Source organism: Episyrphus balteatus, chromosome 2 (assembly GCF_945859705.1).
Source record: "Episyrphus balteatus chromosome 2, idEpiBalt1.1, whole genome shotgun sequence".
Lineage (NCBI taxonomy): Eukaryota > Metazoa > Arthropoda > Insecta > Diptera > Syrphidae > Episyrphus > Episyrphus balteatus.
The window spans coordinates 49,893,611-49,901,915 of NC_079135.1; positions in this window are offsets into that span (position 1 = coordinate 49,893,611).

Here is an 8,305-nt window from a genome sequence, read left to right on the forward strand (position 1 = left end):
TGCAAACGTTGCCAAGCTTTTGGTCATACCCAAAAATACTGCAACCGCGAGTTTGCTTGTGTAAAATGCGAAGGAAAACATGCAACTAAAAATTGTCCGATGAGCAAAGATCAGAAAGCAAAATGTGTGAACTGCCAGGGTAATCACCCGGCAAGCTATAGAGGCTGCCCAGTTGCCAAAAAATTCCAAGAGTTCAGAAGCAAAAATACATCTGCTAGAGAAAAAACCCAGAAACACAGTAAATATCGATTTAACTGCTGAAAACAATACTAATAGTCTAAGAGCCGGCAGCATATTTTGGCAGTTTTGATATAACCGAAATTCGAGTGTGCACATATCTAGATATGCACCACAGTATCTCAACGGAAAAAGTCTGGCAGTGATCTTGTTCAGCTTTCCCTTGCCAGACGCATCCAAAGTGCAGCAAAAAATCAACTTTTGGCGTTTTGGTATAACCGAATAAATGATACACCAAAAAATCATAAAAAATCCCCTGATTTCGAAACTGTGGGTACCGCAAGTTTCTTTTTCAGCTTTCCCCCCGCCAGACCGCTTTAAAGCATTTTTAAGTGCATTTTTCTAATAAAAAACCTAATTACTTATTTTCTGTTAGGTATAACCGTATGATGGTAACAAATTAATATTCTATGTCTATTCCAGGTCCAGAAAATATAATTTTTAGCCAGCTATTTTTCAGCCTTCCCTCTGCCAGACGCATCCAAAGTGCAGTCAAAAATCAACTTTTGGCGTTTTGCTAGGTATTAACCGAATAAATGATACACCAAAAAATCATAAAAAATCCCCTGATTTCAAAAATGTCGGTACCAGAAGTTTTTTTTCAGCTTTCGGCCCGCCAGACCGCTTTGAAGCATTTTGAAATGCATTTTTCTAAAAAAAACCTAATAGCTTATTTTCTGTTGGGTTTAACCGTGTGATGGTAACAAATTAAAATTCTATGTCCATTCCTGGTTTAGAAAATATAAGTTTAAGCCAGATATTTTTCAGCCTTCCCTCTGCCAGACGCCCTTAAAGGTTTCCCAAACAGGTTTTTCCATACAAAAAACACCTAGTTTCTGTTTTTTTCTTATAAAATTGAAATAATATTTTTTTGTTTAGAGTAACCATATGATGGCCAAATATTAACTTTCTCTGAATTTTCCTGATTTAGAAAATGTAAGTTTAAGCCAGTTTTGTTTCAGCCTACCCTCTGCAAGACGCCCTAAAAGGTATCTCAATAGTACGGGAAAGTTAGATTTTGCTATATGGGGGTCTGGGAAAAAATCCGAAATGCATTTTGACTTCAGGGATCGAAAGGCATAAAGACACGAGTCTTAAACCACATTTTGTACAATCGCATCAAGAGTCATTTAGCCGCCATTTTTTTTTTATAAAAATTTTAGTTTTTCGCATAACTCACGTTAACCTACAGAAAAACAATGTATGAAAAACTTGAAATAATTTAATTTTCTACAATATATTATGTTAAATAACATTTTTCGAATATCCCTTTGGTTTAAAAGTTAGGGTGTTTTTTTTTTTAAACACGTCAAAAAGTGATTTTCTTATTTTTGTCATATTGACAGACCGTTTTCGATCTGTAGGCAAAAAACTTCAAAAAAATTGCAATTTTTTGTATAGGGACAAACAAAATGACTCTTGGTACCGTTGTACAAAATGTGGTTTTAGACTCTTACGATCCCTCGGTTTATGCTCTTTCGATCCCTGAAGTCAAAATGCATTTCGGATTTTTTCCCAGACCCCCATATAGCAAAATCTAACTTTCCCGTACTATTGAGATACCTTTTAGGGCGTCTTGCAGAGGGTAGGCTGAAACAAAACTGGCTTAAACTTACATTTTCTAAATCAGGAAAATTCAGAGAAAGTTAATATTTGGCCATCATATGGTTACTCTAAACAAAAAAATATTATTTCAATTTTATAAGAAAAAAACAGAAACTAGGTGTTTTTTGTATGGAAAAACCTGTTTGGGAAACCTTTAAGGGCGTCTGGCAGAGGGAAGGCTGAAAAATATCTGGCTTAAACTTATATTTTCTAAACCAGGAATGGACATAGAATTTTAATTTGTTACCATCACACGGTTAAACCCAACAGAAAATAAGCTATTAGGTTTTTTTTAGAAAAATGCATTTCAAAATGCTTCAAAGCGGTCTGGCGGGCCGAAAGCTGAAAAAAAACTTCTGGTACCGACATTTTTGAAATCAGGGGATTTTTTATGATTTTTTGGTGTATCATTTATTCGGTTAATACCTAGCAAAACGCCAAAAGTTGATTTTTGACTGCACTTTGGATGCGTCTGGCAGAGGGAAGGCTGAAAAATAGCTGGCTAAAAATTATATTTTCTGGACCTGGAATAGACATAGAATATTAATTTGTTACCATCATACGGTTATACCTAACAGAAAATAAGTAATTAGGTTTTTTATTAGAAAAATGCACTTAAAAATGCTTTAAAGCGGTCTGGCGGGGGGAAAGCTGAAAAAGAAACTTGCGGTACCCACAGTTTCGAAATCAGGGGATTTTTTATGATTTTTTGGTGTATCATTTATTCGGTTATACCAAAACGCCAAAAGTTGATTTTTTGCTGCACTTTGGATGCGTCTGGCAAGGGAAAGCTGAAAAAGATCACTGCCAGACTTTTTCCGTTGAGATACTGTGGTGCATATCTAGATATGTGCACACTCGAATTTCGGTTATATCAAAACTGCCAAAATATGCTGCCGGCTCTCGGTCTATAATGTCGAATTCCTTTCAATGCAAAAATCAAATTTTCGGCGATCTCGAAGCGAATTTTTTCTGAAAATCATGTTCCATAGAAAAAAAATTCGCCTCAAACGAAGCAGAATTCGAATTTTTTTTAATCCCTCTTTTTTGAGAGATTTACACGGATTTGCAGACACACTTGGAACATTTGACATTTCTCAAACGTCAAGATGAAAGTTTTCTTCGTGTTGTTTGTTTATTTGAGAACACCAACTTCAAATAAAGAGTAAATTTTAATTGAATATCGTATTTTTATTGCGGAATATGAAAATATGAAATAAATAAAAAAAACAATGTGCGATCAAAATATATTTTTCCTGGCATAGTCCTTGTGAAAAAGTCAAATTACTGTGACTTTTCTTCTCGTAATTGTCGTCAGAAAATTTTTTCTCTGTAAAACCACAGCATACGGCCAAAATAATAGCCTTCTACTTCATCTTCACTCAGATCTGAATAATAACTGCAATTTCCCTTTGATTCTGATTATATTACCGAAGAAAATAAACAAAATTATTGATCAAAGAAATCTCTGGTTTTATTTTGCAGAAATTGTTTTGGTTTCAGCTTGACGTTCGTGTAAAAATTGTTGTCAAATGACACACATACAATCGCAAAAAGAATTCGGTCTGTTTTAACACCAAAAATTCGATTTTTTTGAGGCGATTCAAAAAATTGAAAGGAATTCGACATAAGAATGAACCTCCTAAAAAAGCTGTTCAAAGTAAAAGCGATGAAAATAAAGCCTATTCTCAGATTCTAAAAAATGTGCGGAAGAATGAGAGACTTCCATAAAAGAAATGCTACAACTCATTCTTCAAAGAATTGATAAACAGGATTTGAATATCAAACAGTTAAGCGAAAAAGTCGCTCAACCCTCTACTGCATGAATTATCATGGAAGTGATATAAAATTTTTGTTTACAATTTTTTAGCTTTATTAGGGGTTGAAAAAAGGTATTACATACAAATTTTTATTTTTTTACATATATATAAATTTTTGGAAACATAAACCATATATGGGTTAGTATGCAGCAAGGTGATTTCCAGCAAAAAAAAAAACCATATATGGTTTAGTATGCATTCAAGGTTTGTTTTGTAAAGTATGTTTTAACTACTATGGACTTTTCTTTTTCATAGAATTTATTCAAACTCTTTTTTATATCATTGTAGCAGAAGAACACATTTCATTTTCTACACATTGTGTACGTCTTCATGTACGCAAATTTAACATATTGGCGTTTTTTTGCCATTCAGGGATATGGTCGATGTTTCCAGTTGGCACTGAATTCAACGACTTTTGCCCTTGGTTGTTGTGAGTGAATTGAAGTTTCGGGATAAGATGGGGATGGACTTCCGTGACTTGTATAACCCCCTCCCCTTTGTTTTGTTCCATCTCTGCTTTGATCACCTGCCAAAGTTGAAGGTCGTCCTCTTTTTCGTGACATTGTAGGTTTTAAAGATTTGCATATAAATGCTCGGAGATGGCTTGTTTGATGTTAAAAAGAGCCAGAATCTGAAGATAGATCATCATCACTTCGAAAGCCATCACGAGTTATAGCATAAACACACTTATTTTTTCTATAGAAAGTCTTCGAATTCATTTTACAAAAAAAAATAAAAATCGTACAAAAATCAGTAATGTATGTCGCCAACGCATGATAACCCATATATGGTGTTTTGGAAAAAACGCCAAAAAAGACAAAAATTATTATAAAAACAAAAAACAAACTTCGTAAACATATAAAAGTATAATAAATTATAAAAAAACACCGGAAAAGTACACACTTTTATTCACTGATTTGCACTTTACACATGCTCTTGAAACAATGAGTTTATTTCAGAATCACGACTTTCTTACTGATAATAAAAACCGATTTATTATAAAAAAATAGACGTAGTTTTTTCTTTTTGACATTTGGTGTAATATAACGGAAATAAATCGATATAAAATAGGTAGAGGGTTAAAAAACAATTATGGACGGAACACTTAAAATCGCTACATGGAATGCAAACGGTCTTTTACAACACTTATCCGAATTAAAAATCTTTTTAGATCTAGAACATATAGATATTTGCCTGGTGTCCGGAACTCATTTCTCCAATGCGCAAAGTCTAGATAATGTAATAGAACACTATTCATGTTACCACGCTCCACATCCAGCTGACAAGGCAAGAGGTGGATCGGCGATTCTTATAAAAGAAAGCTTGAAACATTATGAAGAAACCAAGCTTACTAATGAAATTATGCAAGTAACAACTATTAGTATTGGTATGAAAAAGAAAGAGTTTAAGATAGCAGCTATATACTGCCCACCAAGGCGCTCCCCGACAGAAGATGACTATACAGATCTATTAAATTTTAAATCTTCTTGGGCATAACTTTCTTGTTGGTGGAGACTTCAATGCGAAACACACCCATTGGGGGTTCAAGACTTATATCAACAAAAGGCAAAAGACTTTTCCAAGCAGGCCGTAAATACAATTGCGAATTCTATTCCTCCAGGTCGCCAACTTACTGGCCTTCCGATACTAACAAAATACCAGACCTTATTGACTTTTTCGTAGCTAAAGGAATCAAACGAAATCACATTATACTATGTTTCCACCTACGCTAAATCCGAGATTTAGCTAAGTAGATTTAGCAAAAAACTCGAGATTTATTCTAAATCTCATATTGAAAATGGTTGAAAATCTTGGATTTGGGGTAGCTGAACCCAAATCCGTGATAAAGCGAAGTAGATTTAGAATAAACCTCGAGATTTATTCTAAATCTACTTAGCTAAATCTCAGATTTACGGTAGGTGGAAACGTAGTATTAGTGTCGAAGGTTTGACCTGTCATCAGATCATACTCCAGTGATTCTATCACTAAGTGAATCGGAAGTAATAGAAAAAAGTAATCCAAAGCTTGTAAATAAGAAAACAAACTGGAGTGATTTTAGAGAAAAGCTTTTAAGTTTTATAAATTTAAGATCTCCCATTTATACAATTGACCATGAAGTTGAACAATTTATTGCTGGAGAAAGTACTCCAACATTTTCTAATAGAAGACGAAATGAAATAAAATATCCTTTAGAGATAAGAGAGTTGATAATAGAGAAAAGAAGAGCTCGAAGAAAATGGCAAAATACTAGATTTCCAGATGATAAAACAACGTTTAACCGTATAAGCAACAATCTTAAAAAACAAATTTATAAATTCAAAAATGATTCACTCAGTACATTCCTAAAGAATTTAACGACTGATGCTTCAACCGATTTTTCGCTATGGAAAGCAGCCAAGCGCCTGCTGAAAAGACCGCAGTTACAAAACTCGCCCTTGAAATCTCAAGATGGGAAATGAATCGGTAACCCAAAAGAAAAAGCTAACCTTTTCGCGGAGCATCTTGCGAATGTTTTTAAGCCATACCTAACAAACGCGGGTGAAAATAGCTTACAGTTTGTTGATAAGATAGATGAAAGTGAAATACCAATTGTAAGACTAAAGGAAATAAAAAGTAATTACATATGTGTTTACATCAACTATCAAATAAAAAATCACCAGGTTACGATCTAATTACTGCTCAGGTTATGAAAGAAATGCCATTGAAAGCCTTTATAATAAATGCTTGCCTTAAGCAACGGCATGTCCCACACCATTGGAAAATTGCTGAAGTTATTGTCATACCCAAGCAAGGTAAGCCACCTACAGCCTCAAGCCTTTAACAAGGTTTGGCATGAGGGACTTGTGTACAAACTGCAAAGGGATCTTCCCAGACAGTACTATGAAATATTAAAATCGTACATCTAAGACCGATTGTTTATAGTAAGGTCAAGAATATTCGGAATTGAAGAAAATAGATTCCGGTGTACCACAAGGAAGTGTCCTGGGTCCTACCCTGTATTTACTATACACAAGGGATATCCCAGTTGGTAATCACACCATAATGGCTACTTTTGCAGATGATACCGCAATTTCCAGTGTGGCCAAAAGCCTAGCCTTTAACCGTACCGCTACCGCATGTACCCTCCGGTGTAGCCAAGCCTAGCTTTTACCCGTACCGCTACCGCATGTACCCTCCGGTGTGGCCAAGCCTTTAAGAGGTGATGACAAGCAACCCAGCAAACGTAGAACTACAGAAAAAACCGGTGAAATATGTAAGTAAAAGAAGTACTTCTTTTCCACTGAAAAAAGATAGGCACTCGTGAAAAAACTCAGTTATTTACTTTCTGTATGTAATAAGTAGTGAAACGCGTCAAAAACCCGTCCAAAACGCATCCAAAACTAGTCCAAAACGCGTCCGAAACGCGTCAAAAACGCGCCAAAAACGCATCCGAAACGCGTGAAAAACGCGTCAAAAGTCCAAAAAACGCGTCCAAAATGCGTTTGAGACAGTTCCTCACTTTTTTGTTTGTATGTGTGACAAGATGCACAATATATTACCTTCTATAAGTGTACTATGGTCTTGATTCCCAGTGGCTGCCAGTTTTTTTAATTAAAATGTTTCCACATAAAAATAAGATTATTTATCACGCATAAATTAAGTGCATTTCTCTTAAATTTACACATTCAAGAAATAAAGAAGATTTGTCCGCTTAATTTAGGACGGTTAATTTAATGTGAAATCCTCTTAATTTAATGTGGAATCCGCTTGTTTTACGGTGTTCTTTTTTCTCCGTGTAGAGACTTAGCTGGTGTTTGGAGAGAAAAACATCAACTAAAATTTGTGTGAAATTAAGTAAATTGAAAAATATTTTTTGTACCTTAAGGGTCATTTTAATATTAAAGTTCTGATTAAACTTCATATTAACCTTCTGATCAACTTGAAGCAAACTCTTAAGTTGGCTAACTTTGGAGTTGGCTTCAAGCTAAAAAAATAATGAAATTTCAGGAACTTTTCAGTTAGGAGTTTTTTTTCAGGAATAGGATTATGACGATTACAATTAAACTTCAACTTTTTGAATCGTTATACCTAAGAAACGGTGGGTCTTAGGAAAAAAAGTGTCATGACACTTTTTATATATAATAATCTGGTCTACAATTCTTGCATTGAAAATTATTTGATAAGACTTACCGTTTTGCTGAAAATCGTGAAAAACCAGTTTTTGTGACCTTTTGACCCCTATAACTCTTAACGCGGACACGATATCAATGTCGATTTTTCACATCTTCATAACAAAGCCGTCATTAAGCTGTATACCAAAATTCAGCCCAGTAGAAATTTTTCCGCAGATAAAACCTAAAATTACTGGACTACTTAAGGGTCATTTTAATATTAAACTTCTGATTGAACTTCATATTAACCTTCTGATCAACTTGAAGCAAACTCTTAAGTTGGCTAACTTTGGAGTTGGCTTCAAGAGTTTAAACCCAAGTTTAAATTTGTTCTTTTTTTTTTCTTCTTCCCAGTTTAAAACGCAAAACTTAAATACTTGTATCCTTTGAATTTATTTTTGACAAATTACGCAAATACTGTCAGTTTCAAACTACAGTTAATGGTATCTTTGTTACGAATCGAAAAAAAAAATATATATCAAGCTAAAAATA